General features: G+C 37.3%; 1 long non-coding RNA gene across 1 annotated transcript in view; it reads right to left on the minus strand.

Moving 5' to 3' along the window:
- Positions 1–306: 306 nt before the first annotated feature.
- The window catches only part of LOC308338610, a 78132-nt gene continuing 52364 nt past the window's right edge, over positions 307–26074 (minus strand). The window contains exon 3 of the long non-coding RNA XR_013966422.1: positions 307–810. This is a non-coding gene — a long non-coding RNA (uncharacterized lncRNA). The remainder of the gene's footprint in view (positions 811–26074) is intronic.

Below are 26074 nucleotides of genomic sequence, written 5' to 3' on the forward strand. Positions count from 1 at the left end.
CAGACTAGTCCAGTGCATAGACCACATGGCAAAGGTCAATAAAAAAGTTATTCCTCCCTTTCATGCAACTGTAATAACAAAAACATTAAAAATCCAGTAGACTTTGATGTCCTAACAAAGAAGTTACATTTTTCTTTCTGAGAGAAAAGTGGGGTCTAAATAAAACAATGAACCTAATCAAAGAAGTTGAATTGACAATGGCTCATCTATATACAAAACAAAAATTCACTTTTCTGATTTCCACCTACCTCTTTTATTCCATACCACACTTTTTTTTTCCACTTCAAACTTTTTTTTTTTTTTTTTAGCATCCCTAAGGGAAGTCCAAGGTTATGGTCACCTTACCATTTCTTAGCACTCCAAGCAAACTCTTGAGGTTCCTGCACACACTGCCCTCTCTGACTGCAACACTTTGCCTAATTTGTTCTTTTAGCTGGCACTTACACGACTTTCAGATCTCACCTTAAATGTTATTGCACCCAAAACCTTTCCTTCATTCTCTAGCTAGTTTACATTTCCCTATCCTCTCTCTAAAAACCCCTTATCCTTTTACTTCTTAGAACATACCACAATTTGTAATCATATTTATTTAACACCTCTACCTATCCCCACCCTGATTATAAACTACATGAAGGTAGGATGAAGTATGATTTATTCACCATAGAATGGACAATAGAGGGTTCAGTGCCTGGAACATAGTAGTCAGCAATAATTATTCATGAATTAAGAATGGTATTCATAAATAAGTACAGTACCTTTCACAGAAGACCAGAATCTGGGGCAGGGAAGTGTTTCACGTGTTTGAAGACTCTGAAGAGCAAAAAATGAGGAGAGAAAGAATGGAAGTCACTCAACTACTGCTTAAGAATAAAAAGTTAGCATGAGGTCCCGAGAAAGAGCTAGAAGACATGGCTGGGAGTCGAAGGACCTCATATTCATAGCTAATGGCCCTGACACTTAGTCATTTTGACTCTCATAAAGGGATACCTTTCTTGACCTCAAGTCTTACTGATGTGGGAAACAGAGGCAGAAGAAAAATTATTAAATTTCCTTGCCTACTGACAAGCCCTTAAAACAGGCAGAGTGACTCTTCTCTAGGGACTCAACTACCCCCACCTTAAGGCTTTGCTAAGGGCAAAGGGCAATCCTAAACTGACTGACCCCCTTCCCCTAACCAGGATCCTGTAAGTCTACTTTAACAATTCTTTTGGAAACTTTATCTCTAAACCTCCAAGATAGTGTTGACAATCATTCCCAAGTATACGGCCCACTGATATATATCTAAAGGGTCTCACAGAAAGGTTTTATTATTGGTAATGAATAACCTTTTCCCCAGACAATAGCTAGCCCCTCAAGGTCCTAGAAACCTTGCTTCCAAGATTCCTTAGAGACTTACATCATCCCTAATCCCCTCCCCAATTTACAGGTATATAATAGACCACTCCTCACATCCCCGGGGCAGCAGCTCTTCCTGCCCACGGTCCTATCCCTGTGCTTTAATAAACCACCATTCTGCACCAAAGATGTCTCAAGAATTCTTCTTGGTCATCGGCTCCAGACCTCACCCCACGGAACCTCACCTATATTCTAGAACTTCATCATTACCAACTGAAAAATGATAGAGGACATCAGATAACATCTACACAGAAGATACTATGTAGCATCTCCCTCTCGTTTCTTTTTTTTAAGATTTTATTTATTTATTTAACAGAGCATGTGAGAGAGAGCATGAGTGGGTGGAGAAGGTGGGAGCGGCAGAGGGAGAGAGAGAAGCAGGTTCTTTGCTTAGTAGGAGCGCAAAGTGGGGCTCAATCCCAGGACCCCAGGATCAGGACCTGAGCCAAAGGCAGACAACTGAGCCCACTTAACTGACTGAGGCCACCTAGTGCCACTCCCCTATCATTTTTTAGGTGTAAATTGTCAGAGCTTGTGCTTTGAGGGTCAGAGAAATGTGATTTACACAGGCACAGAGACAATAATTTTTCAGAAAACCTCAGAATTTTCACTTGATTATTAAGAGCCTCTGGCTTTATCTTAGATAGCTAAGCTACCCATCTGGCTGCATCTTAAGTTGTTTGAATACTGAGTTTCCTGTTCTATCCTTTTATTTCATGTCTTAGTGAGGTTTTTCTATGAAAACATAGAAAGGTACACAAGTGCAAAGGCAAACATAAGCTCTTTTATTATGTGGCATTATTAAAGAGGGACTACGAATTTTGCTTCATAGCAAATCAAAAAGTGTTTTAATTTTTAAAATATGTCTTGTCCTTCCTAATCAAAATTTCAGAATGCACATTTCTAATGAGCCAGGCTTAAACAGTATTTATGCTTGGGTTTTCCTATGTATTGAGTACCAGACTTAGTTGTGAAAAGTTACATAGGCAAAGTTTCTTAGAATTGGTCATGAAGAGAGCAATACAATGCCATGTCACTTTTTTACACACCACATTCAAAAACCAAATAAAATCTAAAAGGATCTAATCTCTCCCAACAGTTCTTTGAGAGAACATCTTGTCATGTAAAAATCCATGAATTTGGGGTAAGTAAACCTGGGCTTGAATCTTGGCTTTGTCATTTAATAAATATACCACCTTGGGCCAGTTCATTAATTTTTCTGAACTCCAATTTTCTCAACTTTAAATGAAGGAGACTGGAATAAAGAAACTCCTAAACACATTCTAATTTTAAAGATGTGGCAACATCTCTGTTGCCCAGAAAATGTGCTTCTAGTATCCAAAGAGCAACCTGATACCCAATTGTGGCTCCACCCCATGTGCTGGGTTTTACCCTAGACCTATTGTGTCAGAAATTCCTGGGGAAGAAGACCAAACCATCTAGATCTTGTAAAAGCTAAATAGGCTCTTCTGTTGTACTTTCCTGGTTTGGAACTACTGTACTAGGAAAGCAGTGGCCAGAGGAGTGTTGTGAAGCCCCATAAACTGGGGTTTCAAAATTGAGAAGAAATCTTCCAAGACAGGCTGCCCCTTCTATGGCAGTGCCTAATAATAAGTAAGGGAAGTTCAAAAGACAGCTTACTTTCAAGTGAAGGTTAGAACCAAGATGACAATAGAGATAGAATCAAGTTAAAAAAAAAAAAAAAAGATTGGGGTGCCTGGCTGATTCATTGGTAGAGCATGTGACTCTTGATTTCTGGGTTGTAAGTTTGAATACCACATTGGGTGTAAAGATTACTTAAAAATAAAATCTTTCTTAAAAAAAAAAAAAAGCTAGAAAATCACAAGATTCAAATATAAGACTTCCACCAAGACTGTAGGCTCTTTGAGGGTAGGACCATCAGAGATGGGACCACAGTACTTCTGAATAACTGTTGGCCAGAGCAAGAACAAAATGGTGATTCAAAACCTTATTATCACTATTAATTATTACATTTCCTGTGCTGTAAATATTGAACTACAAGTTTATCTTAGTGGTGGACTCTGTTTTGAAGGACTGGTATGGTGAAATCTGACTAGAAACCTATAGTGTCTCTCCCTTATCCTTGACATAACTTTGGATTTTGGTGGAGCAATCCAAATGCAGATACTCTAGGCTCAACACTAATAATGTAAAAGGATTATTCTATGGGAAGAATGTGGCACCCCTTCAATTAATTTTTAAATTTCTGGTTTTCTCATCATTAAAATCCTAGAAGAGAACACAGGCAGTAACTTCTCTGACATTGGCCATAGCAACTTTTTCTAGATAGGTCCACTAAGTCAAGGGAAACAAAAGCAAAAATAAACTGTTGGAACTACATCAAAATAAAAAGTTTCCACACAGCAAAGGAAACAATCAACACAACTAAAAGGCAACTTATGGAATGAGAGAAGATATTTGTAAATGACACATACAATAAAGGGTTAGTATCCAAAACATAAAAAACTTATAAAACTTGGGGAACCTGGGTGGCTTGGTCAGTTAAGTATCTGCTTTGGCTGAGGCCCTGATCCCTGGGGTTCTGTGACTGAGCCCTGAATGGAACTCCCTGCTCAGCGGGTAGTCTGCTTCTCTCTCCCTTGGCCCCTTCTCCCTGCTATTGCACACTCTCTCTCTGCGCTCTTTCTCTAATAAATAAAACCTTTTTTTAAAATTTAAAAAAAAATTTTAAAAACTTATAAAATTTAACTCCCAAAACACAAGTAATCCACTTAAAAAATGGACAGAAGACATAAACAGACATTTCTCCAATCTGTATGTCAGAAGACATACAGATGACCAATACACACATAAAAAAGATGCTCATCATCACTTATCATCAGGGAAATACAAATCAAATACACAATGCAATATCACCTCACACCTGTCAGAATGGCTAAAATTAACAACACAAGAAGCAACAGGTGTAGGTGATGACCTGGAAAAAATGGAACCCTCAGGTACTGTTTTGGGAAGGCAAACTGGTGTAGCTACTATGGAAAACAGTATAGAAGTTCCTCAAAAAGTTAAAAATACAATTACCCTATGATCTAGCAATTGAACTACTGGGTATTTACCCAAAGAACACAAAACACTAACTCATAGGGATACATGAAACCCTGTGTTATAACAGCATTATTTATAATATCCAAGATATGAAAGAACACCAAGTGTCCATTAATTGATGAATGGAGAAAGAAGCGATATTACACATACACATGCACACACACACACACACACACACACACACACACACAGAGGAATATTATGCAACCATAAAGAAGAATGAAATCCTGCCATTTTCAATGGCATAGATGGAGCTAGAGCATATAATACTAAGTGAAATAAGTCAGAGAAAGTCAAATACCATTACTTCACTCATATGTGGAATTTAAGAAACAAAACAAAACGAGCAAAGGGGGGAAAAAAGAGAGACGCAAACCAAGAAACAGTTTCTTTATTGTAGAGGAAAAAAGTAATGGCTATTAGAGGAGAGGATGAGTGGGGGGATGAGTTAAATAGGTGGTAGAGATTAAAGAGCACAGTTGTTGCAATGCTCACTGAGTGATGTATGGAAATGTTGAATTACTATACTGTACACCTGAAAATAACATAACACAGTATGTTAACTAACTGGAATTAAAATAAGAACTTTTTTAAAAGGATAGCATTAAGAGAGTGAAAGGTAAGCCACAAAATGGTAGAAAATACTTGAAATACATTTGTCCAACAAAGTTCTCATAGCTACAATATATAAAACTCCTACAACTCAATTTAAAAAAAAAAAAAAAAGCAAACTGAGCACATGGGCGACTCAGTTAGTTAAGCATCCAACTCTTGGTTTTGGCTCAGGTCATGATCTCAGGGTCATGAGATCGATCCCCACATCCAGCTCTGTGTTCAGTGCAGAGTATGCTCAAGATTCTCTCTCCCTCTCCCTACTTTGCCCCCTCTACCTCTTCATATGCTCTCTCTCTCTCATATAAATGAAGAAATAAGATGGTTTTTTTTTAAATAAGCAAACAATATAATAAAAAATGGGCACATCACAAATGAAGATATCTAACTTATCAGTAAACATGAAAAAGTATCCAACTTTATTAGTTATCAGGGAAATTAACATTAAAACTATGAAGAACTTCATTATGTACTCCACAATAGTTAAAATTTAAAAGTCATCCCAGGTATTAAGTAGGATGTGGGGCAACGGAAACTTCCATATGCTGTTGAGAGTGGGAGGTGAGCAGAAACTGGACAACTAAGTTTAAAAAAAAAAACTGTTTGGCGGTTATCAAAGCAGAACATAGGTTCAGCAATTGATGGACTGCAAGAAACCCTGCAATCCAGCAATTGCATTCTGTTTATATATCAACAGAAATGCATACACATGTTCACCAACAGACATGTACAAGGATTTTCACAGCAGTATTACTTTGCAATAGCCTTAAATTTAAAAAAAAAATTTCCATCAATACTCATCAATATATTCACCATTGGAATACCACAGAGCAATGAGAATGAACAAATTAAAATAAAGGCACATTTCACTTCACTGGAAACAAAAATTTGGTTTTCTCTGGCAAGCCTAAAGATGTGATATTAGAGCCAACATAATGATGCGGACCAATGGAAGGAAGAGAGCCCCAAATGTGGTCAAAGCTCAGGGAGAGAGGCAGTCAATGTGGGTCCCAGGGACAAGGCTGGCCATGAGTGTTAAGTACAGTAATATTTGACACAGAGCTCAAAATTTTCCTTCCTAGGTTGCACTTCTCTTCTGATACCCTTACAGAATTCTAAATTTTGAAACCCAAAGTAATGTGTGCTTCTGGGAATGGAGATGGGCTCCAAGTTTTCACCTATAACATTATAACTATGAAGAGATACCAAAATATGAACAAATTGTTGTTAGAGATAAGAAGTGACAATCAAGCAAATGTCAACATCCCCAAGAGTTATCAGAAATATTTGGTTTACTAGAAAAATAAAAAATAATAAAAAAAAATATTTACTGCAGAAGCATGGGCTGCAGGTTCTTTAATTTGGACATTGAAGCAAAAGCTAATCCTGGGTATATGCAGAAAAACTTAGCGGTACTCTGGACTACCTTGGTATTTCCTGCGCCTTAGCACATAAGGAGTACTGAAAATACTAGAAGGCTTAACAGTTAAGCACAGGGGTTATGGAGATAGATTTAAGTTTGAATCCCAGCTTTGCCAATGACCTTGAACAAGTGACTGAACATTTGGAAGCCTCTGTTTCTTCCTGTATAAAATGAAGATAAGAAGAATTGAGTGAAATGATACATGTCAAGTATCTGGCATATAGTAAGTACTCAAGAAGCATTTTGCTTTGGCATTTCATTTTATCTTAATTTAAGTGTGAGAATGGTATTAGGTGTATTACCTAAAATGTTATAAGATGCTTCAGTGGAGTACCTAAATTTCTGATCAAAAAGCCAGGGACAAGGCCATAGGATGTGGCCAATAACCAATTTCCCTCAACATGTTCTAAAGGATCTCTCTTTGTTTCTGATAAACAGCTGGGTCTGCTGGGATATGATGACTTCCTCCATTTTCCCTCCTACTTCTAGACAGGATAGCATTTAAACTACCCACAGAGTGCCTTTATCTATTCTTATAGCTCACTAGGGGAAAAGATTCAATCCATTTCTTCAGGCACTGTAACCCTCCTTTTCAGAAAGATCTATTTTATTTTTTTTTATCAAGTTCAATTAGCCAGCATATAGTACATCATTAGTTTTTGATGAACTATTTTATTTTTAAGTTAATGCCTATGTTTATGTAAAGAAAAATATTGTAGTAAGAGTTCTGGACATACCCAGATTGAGCCGTGCCAATCACCTTTTATTTTATTCAAGACTCTTTCAAGGCAAGGGATAGAAAGTCAACTCAAATCACAGCAAGAAAAAAATGGGGAAATGTTAGCTTGTGTAATGAAAAGTCCAGAAGCTGGTCTATGTTCAGGCACAATAGGAGCAGGTGTTTAAAATAGATCCTTAAAGATATCTCTCTCTCTTTCTATCTTTTGTTCTCCTTCCCTCTATGTTAATGTGAGTTTCTGGGATGTGCTTGCCTTATAGCATATGACCTCCTTAGAAGGATAGGGACACTTCTCTCTTTTCAATGTCCACATCAGACCAAATAACAAATATCCTATACTCCACTCCCTTCCACGTAGTTCCCAACTAAGGGAGGCAGATCTAAGAAACAATAGTCAAATAAGAAACAAAATGCCATATTAACATTAAAACTATGAAGTTTTATCGGTGACCTCCAATAAAGTAAGATAAAGTTCTCTGGTAAAATCTGAGTTGGAGGATACAGCTCAGTCCTAAAGGCCTTAGTAAGATTTTCTGCTTTTCCACTCCAAATGAAGATGGTGAGCCATGGCTTATTGACCCATTGGTGAGGGATGGAAGCAGAAAAATGTTCACCTGTAGCTCAGAAGACTAACCTGTAGTCTGCATAGTTCTGATATGGATCAATACGTGCTGGTTGCTACATTCTTAAAGGATCTCATGACTGCCTATAAACTTCCCCCATAGTTAATCTTGTACTGAATGATAAGCACCAGAGAAATCTTACAAAAGTAGTTTTATGAGTAGAAATTTTAAAAAATATTTATGATCTAATATTCCCTACACATCTCCTCCCCCTTGAGCACTAAGCATACAACCACCAGCTTCATGCAGCAAAAGTGCAGCACCTTCTGCCCATAGGTCCTGTCCCTGTACTACTTAAGTATACCTACTAAGATGCACTATACAACATCTCAAGTATTCTTTCTTGGCCATTACATTCCATGACCCTACAACACAATCATTCCCAGAGACAGAAGAGGGAAAAGAAATATTGGGGGCTACCTCTAGTAAGGAAATACTATGCACAGTGACCCTACAAATTACAAAGTGGGGCCTAAGAATCAATCTCATTAGTACCTGGGGCAGGGAGGTGAGCAGAACTGAGAAGCAAGAGAAGAAGCATGGCACATAGCCCCCTCAACATGTATGCATCTCCTCCAGGGCTCAACATGATTTTGACTTGGAATTAGGATACCTAAGTTTGAACTGCTTGAGGCTACACAGTAAGAAAAGGAACAGAGGGAATCCCCTTCTTGGAGAACAGAATTTGAACCATCCATGCTGGAAGGATTGTCTTCCACAAAAGCTCCCCACCAAATGAAGACTGTCCTAGGGCTAAACCCCACCATAGTTCATTCCCACTTTGTTATAACTCAGCTTTCAAAGGAAGTAATTTGTTCTCTGGATCCCACACTCTGTAGTCACTGTCTGCAGAAACATCCCACCATCTAATCTTGTGTTGACTTAATTCATTAGCTTTGGAAATGGAATTTCTACATCAATAAGTAAACTGGCAGATCTCCATTTTCTCACTGTTTGGAATCTAGAATAAAACTATGTGACGCATATCTATGAAATGCACATTTCCTAATATACTTCTTGTTTCTTATCCCCATTCTTTTATTTTTAATTTTCACACCATAACTTCTGTGACTGACAGTGCCCACCTCGTCCAATTTGTAATCTGACCTCTCCTATCTGATTGCTGTTCAATGACCATCCCTAGCAGAGAGTCTCAACCAAAGGTTTTATTCCAATATTTGTTATTCTTCAAACCCACACCCAGTCCTCTCCCTCTCAGCAATAACCTTGCTATCTGCTTTTCAGAATAGCTAGGGGCCATTTATCCAATATAAACCCTCGACTTCTTTTTCCTTTGTCTTAGAATTTTACTAAATTCTCCATGTGTCTGATTCTAAACTGTAGAACTACTGTGGGGAGGAGGAAGATGGCAGAGGAGTAGGAGACCTAAATTTTGTCTCATCTCAGGAATTCAGCTAGATAGTTACCAAAGCATTCTGAACACCTACAGTCTCCACAGGACACTGAAGGAAAGAAGAGCAGCAATTTTATGAACATAAAAGCAACCACTTTCTGGAAAGTAGGACATGTGGAGAAGTAAATCCAAGGTGATTATCCAAGGAAGATATACTGTGGGGAGGGAGCCTCCATCAGCTGGCTACTGGCAAGTGATAGAGCAGCAGAGCACAAATTCAGAACTTGTAGAAGTCTGCTCTGCAGAGGGACATTACTTCAATGGCTAAGTGGGGTTGGGGTGGAGCCCTCACTTGGACAGTGTGGTGTCAGGACACTCGGTGTCACAGAAAGACCAGGGATGACTGAGTGTGGCAGAGCTCCCAGGTAACAGAGGGGGAAGCTGGCCACATAGACAGAGCTGAGTAGGCTCTCAGCTCGGGGTTGCTATAAACCATGATCCCTGGCAAGGTTGGACTACTTCTCTTTGAGCAAGGACCCCACAAGTGGCAGATACAGGGAGACCCCTCCATTCCTCCACCAGGAGGAGTGGCACAGGAGCATACTGCAGGAATCTGCTGGGTTTGGAGACTCTAAATGGGGCTATGTGCCAGAGATAGAAATGCTTGGTCACAGACTGGGTGAGCTCAAAGTGTGGCCAGAGACCAGAGAGACAGGAGAAATTGACTGCTTTTCTCCGAGGGCTCACTGAAGAGGGGGCCTGAGCTCTTGGCTCCTCCAAGGCTGAAGATTGGGAGGCCACCATTTTCATTCTCATCCTCCAAAGCTCTATGGAAAGCTTTTAGGGAACAAAAGCTACCAAGAGCAAACCTGAGCAGATTGCTTAGCCTCGCCCCTGGCAAGGGTGGTGCAATTCTGCCTTGGGCAAAGACATTTGCGAATCACTGCAACAGGCCCCTCCCCAAGAAGATCAACAAGAACATCCAGCCAAGACCAAGTTCACTGATCAATGAGAAGTATAAAACTCCAGAGCTAAGGGAATACAGCACATAGAATTCATGGCTTTTTTCCCATGATTCTTTAGTCTTTCAGGGTTATCTTTTTTTAATCTTTTTTTCTTTTATCTTTTATTTTTCTGCTTTCATTTTTCAACGAACATCTTATTGATTCCTTTTTAAAATTCTTTTTTTAATTTTCACTTTTACAGTCATATTCCATCCTTTCGTTGTATTTAGATTTATATTGTATATACATAAGTTTTTCTTTCTTTAAAAATTTGCGAGGCAGTTTCCTCTAACAGACAAAATACACCCAAAATCTAGGGTGTTGCTCTGTTCTATTCACCAGTCTGATCATATTCTTTTATTTTCCTTTCTTTCTTTTCTCCCTGGTTTCAGGTCTCTTCTGAATTGTTTAGTGTATATTTTTCTGGGGTTTTTATCCTGTTTTTATCCTGTGTATATTTTTCTGGGGTTTTTATCCTGTTTTTATCCTGTCGTTTGTTCTCTCATTCATCTATTCTCTGCACAAAATGACAAAACGGAAGAACTCAACTCAGAAAAAAGAACAGGAGGCAGTACAGACATTAGTAAGATGTCGGAACTAGAGTTCAGAAGGATGATTATAAAAATACTACCTGAGCTTGAAAAAAGCATAGAAAATATTAGAGAATCCCTTTCTGGAGAAATAAAAGAATTAAAATCTCACCAAGTCAAAATGAAAAAGGCTATTAATGAGGTTCAATAAAGAATGGAGGTTCTAACTGCTAGGACAATGAGGCAGAAGAGAGAATTAATGATATAGGAGACCAAATGATGGAGAATAAAGAAGCTGAGAGAAAGAGAGATAAACAACTACTGGACCACAAGGTGAGAATTCAAGGGATAAGTGATACCATAAGACAAAACAATATTAGAATAATTGGGATCCCAGAAGAAAAATAAAGAGAGAGAGGGGCAGAAGGTATATTGGAGCAAATTATAGTGGAGAACTTCCCTAATTCAGGGAAGGAAACAGGCATCAAAATCCAGGAGGCACAGGGAACCCCCCTCAAAATCAATAAAAATAGGTCAACACCCCATCATCTAATAGTAAAACTTACAAGTCTCAGAGACAAAGAAAAAATCCTGAAAGCAGCTTGGAACAAGAGGTCTGTAATCTACAAAGTTAGAAATATTAGATTGGCAGCAGACCAATCTACAGACACCTGGCAGGCCAGAAAGTATTCAGAGTACTAAATGAGAAAAATATGCAGCCAAGAATACTATATCCAGCTAGGCTGTCATTTAAATAAACTTATATGCTTAAAAGATAAAAACTTATCTTATAAAAAGATAAAAAGCTTTCAGGATAAACAAAAACTGAAAGAATCTGTAAACACCAAACCAGCCCTACAGGAAATACTATAAGGGGTCCTCTAAGCAAAGAGAGAACTTAAAAGTAACAGACCAGAAAGGAAGAGAGACAATATACAGTAACACTCACCTTAAAGTCAATACAATGGCACTAAATTTATATCTTTTAATAGTTACCCTGAATGTAAATGGGCTAAAGGCCCCAGTGAAAAGACACAGGGTATCAGACTGGATTTAAAAAAAAATGGGACCCATTGATATGCTGTCTGCAAGAGACTCATTTTAGGCCCAAAGACGCCTCCAGATTTAAATTGAGGGGGTGGAAAACCATTTACCATCAAAAGAAAACTAGGATGGCAATCCATACATCAGACAAATTAGACTGTAAACCAAAGACCCAAAGATTACAATAAGCAATGAGGAAGGATATTTTATCATACTTAAAGTGTTATCCAATAGGAAGATCTAACAATTTTAAATATTTATGTCCCTAACATGGGAGCAGCCAATTATATAAGCCAATCCTTAACAAAATCAAAGAAACCCATTGACAATAATACAATAATAGTAGAGGACTTTAACAACCCCCTCACTGAAATGCACAGATCATCAAGCAAAAAATCAACAAGGAAATAAAGGCTTTAAATGACACACTGAACCAGAGGGACATCACAGATATTTTCAGAATATTCCATCCCAAAGTAACAGAATACACATTCTTCTCTAGTGCACATGGAACATTCTCCAGAGTAGATCACATCCTGGGTCACAAATTGGGTCTCAACTGGTACCAAAAGTTTGGGATCATTCCCTGCATGTTTTCAGACCATAATGTTTGAAACTAGAATGCAACTACAAGAGGAAAGTTGGAAAGAATTCAAATATATGGAAACTAAAGAGCATCATACTAAAGAATGAATGGGTCAACCAGGAAATTAAGGAATAAAAAAAATTCAATTCACGGAAACACATGAAAAGGAAAACACAACTGTTTAAAATCTTTGGGATGCAGCAAAGACAGTCCTAAGAGAAAAGTATATATCTATAGAAGCCTTTCTCAAGAAACAAGAAAGATCTCAAGTACACAACCTAACCCTACACCTAAAGGAGCTGGAGAAAGAACTGCAAAGAAAGACTAATCCCAGCAGAAGAGAAATAATAAAGATCAGAACAGAAAACAGATCAATGAAACTAGGAGCTGGTTCTTTGAAAGAATTAATAAGATTGATAAACCCCTGGCCAGACTAATCAAAAAGAAAAGAGAAAGGACCCAAATTAATAAAATCATGAATGAAAGAATAGAGATCACAAACAACATCAAAGAAATACAAATAATTATAAGAACATATTATGAGGGCATCTAGGAGCTCAGTGGGTTAAGCCTCTGCCTTCAGCTCAGGTCATGACCTCAGGGTCCTGGGATCAAGCCCTGAATCAGGCTCTCTGCTCAGCAGGGAGTCTGCTTCTCCCTCTCTCTCTCTCTCTGCCTGCTTCTCTGCCTACTTGTGATCTCCATCTGTCAAATAAATGAATAAAATCTTTAAAAAAAAAAAAAAGAATTAATACCTTTTTCTCCTGAAATTGTTCCAAAAATAGAAATGAAAGAAAAACTTCCAAACTCATTCTATGAGGCCACCATTACCTTGGTCTCAAAACCAGACAAAGACGCCATCAAAAAGGAGAATTATAGACCAATATCCCTAATGAATATGAATGCAAAAATTCTCATCAAAATACTAGCCAATAAGATCCAACAGTACATTAAAAGGATTATTCACCACAACCAAGTGGGATTTATTCCCGGGCTGCAAGTTTGGTTCAACATCCACAAATCAATCAATAGGATACAATACATTAATAAAAGAAAGAACAAGAACCATATGATAAGCTCAATAGATGCAGAAAAGGCATGTGACAATGTACAGCATCCTTTCTTGATCAAAACTTTTCACTGTAGTGTAGGATAGAGGGTACATATCTCAATATCTCAAAAGCCATCTATGAAAAGCCCACAACAAGTATCATTCTCAATGGGGGAAAAGTGAGAGCTTTTCCCCTAAGGTCAGGGAAATGGCAGGGGTGTCCATTATCACCACTGCTATTCAACATAGTACTAGAAGTCCAAGTCACAGCAATCAGACAACAAAAAGAAATAAAAGGCATCCAAATTGGCAAAGAAGTAGTCAAACTCTCACTCTTTGCAGGTGATATAATTCTTTATGTGGAAAAACCCAACAAAAGACTCCACCCCAAAGCTTCTAGAACTCATATAGGAATTTAGTAAAGTGTCAGGATATGAAATCAATGTACAGAAATCAGCTGCATTTCTATACACCAACAAGATGGAAGAAAGAGAAATTAAAGAGTCAATCCCATTTACAATTGCATCCAAAACCATCATATACCTAGGAATAAATCTAACCAAAAAGGCAAAGAATCTTTACTCAGAAAACTATAGAACACTCATGAGAGAAATTAAGGAAGACTCAAAGAAATGGAAAAATGTTCCATGTTCATGGATTGGAAAAAAAAGTATTGTGAAAATGTCTATGCTACCTAGAGCAATTTACACATTTAAAGCAATTCCTATCAAAATACCATCAACGTTTTTCAAAGAAAAGGAACAAATAATCCTAAAATTTGCATGGAACCAGAAAAGATCCCAAATAGCCAGAAGAATGTTGAAAAACAAATCAAAACAAAAAAACAAAGCTGGCAGCATCCCAGTTCCAGACATAAGCTCTATTACAAAGCTGTAGACATCAAGACAGTATGATACTGGTACAGAACCAGATACATAGATCAATGGCACAGAATAGAGAGCCCAGAAATGGACTCTCAACTCTATGGTCAACTAATCTTTGACAAAGCAGAAAAGAATGTCCAATGGAAAAAAGACAGTCTCTTCAACAAATGGTGTTAGGAAAATTGGACAGTGACATACAGAAGAATTAAACTGGACCATTTCCTTATACCACACACAAAAATAGACTCAAAATGGATGAAAGACCTCAGCCTGAGACAGGAATCCATGAATATCCTGGAGGAAAACACAAGCAGAAACCTCTTCGACCTCAGCTACAGCAAATTCTTCCTGGAAACATCGCCAAACACAAGAGAAGCAAGGGCAAAAATGAACTATTGGGACTTCATCCGGATAAAAATCTTTTGCACAGCAAAGAAACAGTCAATAAAACCAAAAAACAACCGACAGAATGGGAGAAGATATTTGCAAATGACATATCAGATAAAGGGCTAGTATTCAAAATCTATAAAGAACTTAGCAAACTCAACACCCAAAGAACAAATAATCCAATCAAGAAATGGGCAGAGGACATGAATAGACATTTCTCCAAAGAAGACATCCATATGGCCAACAGACACATGAAAAAGTGCTCAGCATCACTCGGCATCAGGGAAATACAAGTCAAAACCTCAATGAGATACCACCTCACACCAGTCAGAATGGCTAAAATTAACAAGTCAGGAAATGACAGATGTTGGCGAGGATGCAGAGAAAGGGGAACCCTCCTACACTGTTGGTGGGAATGCAAGCTGGTGCAGCCACTCTGGAAAACAGTGCAGAGGTCCCTCAAAAAGTTGAAAATAAAGCAGCCCTATGACCCAGCAATGCATTACTGGGTATTTAGCCCAAAGATACAAATGTAGTGATCCAAAGGGGCATGTGCACCCGAATGTTTATAGCAGCAATGTCCACAATAGCCTAACTACAGAAAGAGCCTAGATGTCCACCAACTGATGAATGGATAAAGATGTGGTATATATATACAATGGAATATTATGCAGCCATCAAAATAAAATCTTGCCATTTACAATAACATGGATGGAACTAGAGGGTATTATGTTAAGTGAAAAAAGTCAGTCAGAGAAATATAATTATCATATGATCTCACTGATATGAGAATTTGAGAAACAAGACAGAGGATTATAGGGGAAGGGAGAGGAAAATTAAACAAGACAAAACCAGAGAGGGAGACAAACCATAAGAGACTCTTGATCTCAGGAAACAAACTGAGAGTTGCTGGAGGAAAGAGGGGTAGGAGGGATGGAGTGGGTGAGTGATGGATGTTGTGGAGGGTATGTTCTGTGGTGAGCACTGTGAATTGTGTAAGACTGGTGAATCAAAGACCTGTACCCCTGAAACAAATAATACATTATAATTTAATTTTAAAAAATTCTCCTTGTGTCCTCTCTCCTTCCTGCCCTAAAAGGACCTCCATTCCAAGGCTTAGTGACTTTTTGTGGGTTATTGATCTCATCCTCCCCACTTGTTCTTTGTCTTCATCCCTGGGTCTTTCCCTCATCCTTGAAATATGCTCAATCTCTCCACTGCAAAAACAAATAAACAAAAACAATTCATTAAGTACAAAACAAAATCCTTCCTCAGCTAGACTCTTGCAAAATTGAGGCCAGTTGTTACTTCTTTAAGAGCACATTGATCAAGGACAGAGCAGAACTTCAATCTCAGTCTTCTTATATTATGTCCAATGTTCTATCTACCATGAATCCTGTATCAGAGTTCAGAAACTGAGAACTGAAAGCAATCTTAGAAATCAAGTTCACTTCCCCCTCATTCCATTTTTTTAAAAGATGTAAGTCAATAAGATATAAAAGGTGAAATGGCTTAACCAAGGCCTCATGAGTGACAGAAACAGGTTTCTTAAGTCTCATGACTACCATGCCAATATTTTTCTACAATTGAATACTTGGTACTCTAGGTTCTAGTTTGGCAAAACTTCACTATATGAAATCTATGGTAATTGTCCTCTTCTTTTTGTTCCCAGAAATTTCTGATGCTATTCCTTCAAAAACTAAAAAGGGACCAGTGTCATGGTGTGAGGTGAAATGGAGGACTGCTGTGAGAGGTCAGCTTCAGTGAAGAAATTTACCACTGATATTATTTAGAATTGTCAGCATATGGTAATAGTAGAAACAAGACCATATTTTGGTCAGTCTTATTATGATTTTTCAACTCAAGACAACCCCACTACCTTATTGTACCTGGGATGGCAATTCAAAATAGTATCAGAGTAGAATATGCTTCCCTGGGATCAGAGAAGCACAAAAGAGCTGAAAGAGGCATATGCCCATGGAGAAGAGTTTACCAAATATAAAATGATCTCCACTCTCCCATGAGAAGATCCTCCAAATAAAAGGTTTTAGCCACATTGACTGTATAATATTTTACAGATGTAGATTAAATAGTTAACCCAGTCTATAATGCATAGAATTTAACCATTATATACATATTTATAAGTACATGTTATTTAAAAATCACATAAAATGAAAATTAACAGGTCAATTTTAAAGTATTGATTTTTCCCTCACCCTCACATTGCATGAAACTATTCAAACTTTTTACATGCAGTCTTGATATCACCGTCTTCATCATTACCAGAACTACTGAATATAGTTCATGGAGCACATCATTTGTATTTCCTTCTAAATTATTCGAGATAACATATTTTCTTAGAATCTCTGTAAAATACCAGCTCCAGACATCTTGTACAAAACAGAATAAGTCATTCCCATAAACTGAGATAGCTTTTTTTAAAATTTATACTGTAGCTAAGTAGATTTTATGGAAAATTTTACTGCTTTGTTTTTTAAAGTGATCCTCAAAAGGCTTCTTTTAGGCAATATCCAGCCTTAAAACTGTGAGATTAGACCCCCAGGAATACTAAATATTTTATGTCATTGCCTCCTTTTTAACCCAATCTATAAGTGACCTCACATCATCTCTGGGCATGGAATTAAATAACCCGGCCTCAAGCTGATACTGAGGAAAAGGCAGTGACTCTGGTGCCATGCAGAAAGCTGACCCTCAGAGTCAGTGCAGCCTTTTATTTTTTGGCTGCAGAGTAATGCATCTGTGCCCTTGATCATGCAACTCTAAACTTCCAAAAGGAAATTCAACACCCAAAGAGATGGTTTTGGTGCTCGCTTCGGCAGCACATCTACCAAACAGATGGTTTTGCAAAAGCAATGACCCAAATACCAATAAAACCACCAACCAACACAATTAACAACCAAGGGTCACGGGAACCTACCTTCCATCCACTAATAAGATATCCCTGTACTCACATTCCAGGTGTCACAATAAGCTGGGCTATGCCTTGATCTGAGACCAGCAGATCTGTAGAATGTAGTTAGATTCTTTTCTCAGACATTAGTTATTCAAAACTGTTTTAATATCTTCAGATCCTCTGGCTGAACATTTGGGAAGGATCAGGGGGTTCACATTTGGCCCTCTCTGAGCTTGGTGGGCTCCATGTGAGTTCATCTTCATTGAAAATTATTTTTCTGGGTTTTTAGATTTTCCTTCTCTGGTGAGTGCTACTAAAGATCCTGTTGTACACACGTGTAATCCCAATAATGACTGAGAAGGTGGGATAAGTCTACTTTATTTTGAGAGGCAGCGGGGATGAAGGCAGAGACTGAAAACATTTTATTGCAAAGATCTGTCAGAGCAAGTCTGCAAACCACTTGTCTCCCCAGAGGTTATATATATATATATATATATATATATATATATATATATATATATATAATGCACTATCAAGGATAACCACAAACTACAAAGCCACTGCTTGAAGCAAATTTTCCCATTTATGAAATCCTTGCTTCATGCAGTCTATCAAATAAATGAGATTCAAAACTATTTCTTATTATATTTTTCTTTTTTGAGAAAATATAAGATCTCCCTGCTTTCACTTTAAGAAGATTGAAAGTAAATTTGATGAGAGCTTCAAGATGTGGACTAATGAATACATAAATTTAAAAAAAAACAGATTCAAATACTTATGGACTTAAGACGTGTTGTAAAAACTTTCTATGTGATTTCGTTATCTACTTTTCATTTTTAGGACAGAGCATTAGTGTCAAAAAAGCATGAGACAAAATAATCTTAGCTCTTATCTCTAGCCCAATAAGGCAAGATGGGCAAATCATTTAAAGTTGCTCGGTATAATTTTTTTTTTTAAGATTTTTTATTTATTTATTTGACAGACAGAGACCACAAGTAGGCAGAGAGGCACCAGAGGTGGGAGGGGGGGAGTAGGCTCCCCACTGAGCAGAGAGCCTGATGTGGGGCTCGATCCCAAGACCCTGGGATCATGACCCGAGCTAAAGGCAGAGGCTTTAACCCACTGAGCCACCCAGGCACCCTTCTAGGTCTACTTTTTAACTATAAAATGAGATAGTCAAGTCCCAGGTTCTTCTTACATTCTATGGAGATGATATTTTAAAAAGCTATGTGAGGGTGCCTGGGTGGCTCAGTCAGTTAAGCGTCTGCCTTTGGCTCACATCGTGATCCCAGGGTCCTGAGACTGAGCCCCACATCAGGCTCCCTGCTCAGTGGGGATTCTGTTTCTCCCTCTCCCTCTGCCCTTGTTCATGTTGTCTCTCTCTCTCTCCAATTAATAAAAGTCTTTAAAAAATAAATAAATAAAAAGTTATGTGAAGAAGACATTTGAACTTGACTGTCACAATACATACTCAGAATACATAAACCTCCTAAAAAGCAATAAAAAGGAGAAACAATGTTTTAACAATAGGCAAGAGACTTGAAAAGACACTTCCTTAAAAAGGAAAGATATTCAAATAGCCAAGAAGTACATGAAAAGGTATTCATTTGGGGTCATAAGAAATGCAAATCGGAACAGCAATGTGATAATACTATAACCAACCAGGATGAGTTTTTTTTTTTTTAACTGCCAAGCACTGGCGAAGATGTAGAGAAACTGGAACTACTGCTAATGAGAACATAAAGTGGTACAGCCTCCCTGTAAAACTGTTTGGCAACATCTGATAAAACTGAACAAAATAGATGACAGATGATAGATAGATATTGATATCTTGTCTAGATATTACGCAGAGAGAGAGAGAGATTAAAAGAAAGAGATATGTCCAGGTAATATTCACAAACTATTCACTAAATCCTAATGATTTTTTCCAGAAAGTGAAATTGAGAGGATAGCTTATTTTTTCTCCTGGACATTTCTACATTGAGTTTTTTATAATGGTATATATCATTTTAACAGATAACATACAGCCATTATCAGAAAAATGAGTAAAACTATATTGGTAACATGATTAACAACTCCCCTTGGGAAGGATAATCAATGGGGTTTTGGCAATTCAATATTGGCCAAAAAAAAAAAAAGAAGAAGCATAGGCAGCATCATTCTGAAATCCCTACATCCTTTTTCTTCCATTCTGTTACCTACTGCACTGCTGTTAATATTCAATTATACCTAACAAAACCAAAAGACAACTGACAGAATGGGAGAAGATATTTGCAAACGACATACCAGATAAAGGGCTAGTATCCAAAATCTATAAAGAACTTAGCAAACTCAACACCCAAAGAACAAATAATCCAATCAAGAAATGGGCAGAGGACATGAACAGACATTTCTGCAAAGAAGACATCCATATGGCCAACAGACACATGAAAAAGTGCTCCACATCACTCGGCATGAGGGAAATACAAATCAAAACCACAATGAGATACCACCTCACACCAGTCAGAATGGCTAAAATTAACAAGTCAAGAAATGACAGATGCTGGCGAGGATGCGGAGAGAGGGGAACCCTCCTACACTGCTGGTGGGAATGCAAGCTGGTGCAACCACTCTGGAAAACAGTGTGGAGGTTCCTCAAAAAACTGAAAATAGAGCTACCCTATGACCCAGCAATTGCACTACTGGGTATATATCCTAAAGATACAAACGTGGTGCTCCGAAGGGACACGTGCACCCGAATGTTTATAGCAGCAATGTCCACAATAGCCAAACTGTGGAAAGAACCTAGATGTCCATCAACAGATGAATGGATAAAGAAGATGTGGTATATATACACAGTGGAATACTATGCAGCCATCAAAAGAACTGAAATCTTGCCTTTTGCGACGACATGGATGGAACTAGAGGGTATTTTGCTTAGCAAAATAAGTCAATCAGAGAAAGACAAGTATCATATGATCTCTTTGATATGAGGAAGTGGAGATGCAATGTGGGGGGGGGCTGGGGGAGCTAGGGAAAGAAAAAATGAAAAGATGGTATTAGGAGGGAGACAAACCATAAAAGACTCAATCTCAAAAAACAGACTGAGGGTTGCTGGGGGGAGGGGGGACGGGAGAGGGTGGTGGGGATATGGACATTGGGGAGGATATGTGCTATGATGAGTGCTGTGAAATGTGTAAACCTAGCGATTCACAGACCTGTACCCCTGGGTATAAAAATACATTATATGTTTATTAAAATAAAAAAAATGCAAAAAAAAAATATATTCAATTATACCACGGAGATGTCTACAGTTCATCTCAGGGGAGAATCTGCTCCATGAGACCATGGCTACCATCACTGTCTCTTGGCTATTCTTTCCCTACAGATACCCACCCTTATACTTCTCCCAGTCACCTCCTCAGCAGCTGTGATTCTGACTGACTTGTCCAGGCCCTTTGGCCACCCACATTGCTTTGGATACTATGCCTCTCTCCACTAGATAGGACCTAATACAGAAGGCCCTTCTCCACCCCAGGCCAAGCTGAATACATGAAGATTGTGGGCAGCCTAAATACGTGATATTTTTCCCCACAGCAGAGGGTAGCTATTGACCCTCAAGGGGCAGATATTTGTCGAAGTTGATGCTATTATTTTAATTATGTAGTGTCTGATTATCCTTCCTATCTGGGGGAAGGAATTTTCCTTTGCAGATCTTGGCAGAAGACAAGGCCTCATCTCCCACTGTGGAAACCAAAAAGTCTTTGGCAGCCACCTGACAGAGCATGTAACCTCAACTCTGCCAGTAGGAGCTTCCACACAGGACTTGGAATCCTGAGGGAATGAAGTAAATTGCAGAGGCATCCAACTATACATAAGGGTAACTTCAGATCTGAGTGTCCATGGGTGGTGGCAAGTGTTGTCCAGTGGCAACAACGGTGTCATTCTACCAGACCTTTCTAAGATGTGAATTTTCTCATCCTCTGATTCCCAAACTTCCTTGGCTCAAGACTATTTTCCAAGACTGATTTTTCCAGAAGTTGTCCAACATGTTCCTAATGCCTACCTTTTCTCTCAAAGCTAACCAAATTTGGTTTCTGTTATTCACAACAAGGAACTCCAGTCCCCCTCCCATTACCTTTTTCTCCTCTCCAGGTGAAACCTGAAGAAAACTAACTATTTCTTCTTGAACCTACATCACTGTAGGAAGTAAATTCTAGTCATTTGATCTCTCCACATCACCTACCATCTCTCTGGTATAATTGATTTCTATCACTCCCAGACAAATTCTACATGCACTGGGTCTGTTTAGTTCAACTTTTCCCCAGCATCTCTTACTGTATTTACAAAATCCATTTAAAGAGCAAAAGCCTAGTTTCATTCTTTTGCATGTATCTGTCCAGTATTATGTTCATTTCTGGGTTTTCTAACCTGTACAACTGATCTATGCGTCTATTTTTGTGCCAGTACCATGCTGTTTTGGTCACTACAGCTTCGTAATATAACTTGAAGTCTGGAATTAGGATGCCTCCAGCTTTGCTTTTTTTTTTTTCTCAAGGTTGCTTTGGGTTTTTGGCATCTTTTTTATTTCATTTTATTCAGGTTTTCTTCATTTTTTTTGCATCTTTTTCTTAATCCCATCTACAATAGCACCCCCCCCAAAAAAAACCTTAAATAAATTTAACCAAAGAGGTAAAAAACTTGTATACCAAAAATGGAAAGATATACCATGATCATAGATTAGAAGAATTAATAATGTTAAAATATTCATGCTTCCCATAGGGATCAATAGATTCAATACAATCTCTATCAAAAGTCTAATGGTATTTTTTAAAGAAATAGAAAAAATAAACCTAAAATTCACTTGGAACCACAAAGAACCCTGAATAGCCAGAGCAATTTTGAGCAAAAAAAAGCTAGAAGTATCACACTTACTGATTTCAGATATATTACAAAGCCACAATAATCAAAATAGTATGGCATCAGCATAAAAATAGATATTTAGACCAATGGAATAAAACAGATAGCCCAGAAATAAATATATGCATATATGGTCAATGGATCTTTGACAAGGATGCCAAGAATACACAATGAGGAAAGATAGTCTTTTCAAAAAATGGTGTTGTGAAAACTGGATATTCATATGCAAAAGAATGGAATTGGGCCTTATGTCACAACATATACAAAAATCAGCCTAAAATAGGTTAAAGATTTATACATAAAAACTGGAACAATAAACTTCTTAGAAGAAAACATAGGGGAAAATCTTCTAGATATTACACTGGGCAATAACTTTGTAGGTATGACACAAAAAAATAAAGGTAAGAATAAACAAATGGGATTACATGAAACTAAAAACTCTACACAACAAAAGAAGTAATTAACAAAATGAAAAAGCAACCTACATAATGGGAGAAAATATTTGCACACCATATATCCAATAAGAGCTTTAGTATCCAAATTATGTAAGGAATCCCTACCACTCAATAGCAAAAAACAAAAACAAAAAACAAAACAAAACCAATCCAATTAAAACACAAGCAAAGGACCTAAATAAATATTTCTCCAAAGAAGACATAAAAATGACCAATAGGTAGCTGCAAAAATGTTCAACATCACTCACTAGGGAAATGCAAATTGAAACAACAATGAAATGTCACTTCACACCTATTTGGATGGTTATAATAAAAAAACAAAGGACAACTGGAGAGGATGCAGAGAAAAGAAAAATCTTGTACACTGATAGTGCGAACGTAAACTGGTATATCCATTGTACAAAATAACATGGGGTTTCCTCAAAAAATTAAAAATAGAATTGTCATTTGTTCCAGCAATTCTATTTCTGAATATATATTCGAAGGAATTGAAATCTGGATCCAAAGAATTATCTGTACTCCCATGTTCATTGCAGCATTATTCACAATAGCCAAGATGTTAAAACAAGCTAAATGTTCATCATCAAACAAAGGGATAAAGAAAATGTGGTGTGTGTATATATCTATTTATCCATATCTATCTATCTACACACACACACACACACACACACACACACACACAAGGGATTATTATTCAGTCCCAAAAAAAGAAGGAAATCCTGCCATTTGCAACAACATGGATAGACATGCTAAATGAAGTAAGCCAATCACAGGAAGACACATGCTGCATGATCTCACTTATATGTGAAATCTAAAACAGTCAAATCACAAAAGAACAGAATGGTGGTTTCAAGGGACTAGGAGGAGGCAGAAATGAAGAGGTCTTCAAAAGATACAGCGTTTCAGTTATGCAAAAGAAGTAGATTCTAGGGACCTACTATGCAACACTAGGCCTTTGATTAATAATACTCCATTGTATAATTTAAAATTTGCTAAGAGGGTAGATCTTATGCTAAGTACTCTTACTGCAAAACGAAAAAAAAGGGAGGTGGGAGGAAACTTGTGGAGGTGATGGACAAATTTATGGCATTGATACTGATGATTTATTTCACAGGTATATACTTACCTTCAAATGCATCAATTTGTATTCATTAAAAACCCAGTTTTTTTCTATGTCAATCATCATTCAATAAAGCAGCTTAAAGAAAAAGTCTACCAAAAATAAATAATTGTTAAATGTGACTATATTAAAATCAAGAATGTGTTTCATTAAAAAACAACATTAAAAGGTTTTAAAATAAGCCACAAAAAGACAACTTTCAAAGCATGTATTATCTACAGAGGAGTATGATCAAGAAACAATAAAAAGGGGAGAAAGAAATGGATAAGCATTTCCCATAACAGGAAACACAAATGGCCTATAAACATGAAAATAATTAACTTCATTAGTAAGCAGGAAAGTGCAAATTACACTTACCTGATTAGCAAAATATTAAGTATTAGCTATGATGTGGGGCAACAGTAATTATCACATGTAGATGGTGAGTATAGAATTGATATAACAATTTGGAAAACAATCCAGCATTCTCTTTAAGGCTGAATGGGTACTTAGCCTAATGACCTTAATGATAATTCTTAGGTAATTTCCTATTTTCTTTTTTTTTTTAATTTTTTATTTATTTTCAGCGTAACAGTATTCATTGTTTTTTCACCACACCCAGTGCTCCATGCAATCTGTGTCCTCTCTAATACCCACCACCTGGTTCCCCCAGTAATTTCCTATTTTCTAACAAAACTCCTGTAGATGTGAATAAGGAAACACATACATTGTATACAATGCCAAAATATCTACCAGTGGAATAAATAATTGTATATCACAAAATTGAATATTATGTAGCAGTGAATACAAATAAACTAAAGGTAAAAGCAACAAGCACAGGTAAATCTTCAAGATATGCTGCATGCAAATCACAAAAAAAGAAATAGTATGACTCCACTTTTCTTTTTAAACAGATATTACTTAGAGCTTTTTAAAATTCTCAGCAAAACTGAACAGAAAATAGATAGATTTCCCAAATATTCTCTAACCCCCACAAGCATAGCTTCCCCCATTATCAAGATCCTGCACCACAGTGGGATAGTTATTAAAAATCAGTGACCCCAAATTAATAAATTATCACCCAAAGTCCATACTTTACATTAGAGCTCACTCTTGACATTGTATATTTATGGGTTTTACAAATGTATACTGACATGTATTTACCTTTGTAGTATCATACAGAATAGTTTGCACTAAAAATCCCCTGCACTCTGCCTATCCAACCCTTCCTCCTACCTAATCGCTGGCAACACTGATCATTTTACTCTCTCCAGAGTTTTGCTTTTTCCAGAACATCACATAGTTGGAATCATACAATATGTAGAATTTCTGATTGGTTTCTTTCAGTTAGTATTATGCATTTAAGATTTCTTCATTTTTTTCATGGTTTGATAGCTCATTTCTTTTTAGCAATGCATAATATCCCATTGTCTATACCATAGTTTATTCATTCACCTACTGAAGGATATGTTTGTTGCTCCTAAGTTTTGGCGATTATGAATAGAACTGATATAAACAACATGTGTACGTGTGAACATAAGTTTTTAACTCCTTTGAGTAAATACCAAGGAGCACAATTCCTGGATCATATGGTAAGAGTAAGTTTAGCTTTGTAAGGAACTGCCAAACTGTCTTCCAAAGTGGCTATAAAATTTTGCATTCCCACCAGCAGTGAATGAGAGTTTCTGTTACTCCTCATCCTGACTAGCATTTACTATGAGAAATTATATGCCAATAAAATGGACAACCTAGAAGAAATAGATAAATTCCTAGAAAAATATAACCTCCCAAAACTGGAGCAGGAAGAAATAGAAAATTTGAATAGACAATTTCATTACCAGCAATGAAATTGACTCTAATCAAAAAACCCAATAAACCAAAGTGGCAGACCAGATGGCTTCACAGGGGAATTCTACCACACATGTAAAGAAAAGTTAATACCTAGTCTTCTCAAACTATTCAAAAAAAAAAAAAAAAAAAGGTAAAAG

This window comes from Martes martes (assembly GCF_963455335.1).
Source record: "Martes martes genome assembly, chromosome: 2".
NCBI lineage: Eukaryota > Metazoa > Chordata > Mammalia > Carnivora > Mustelidae > Martes > Martes martes.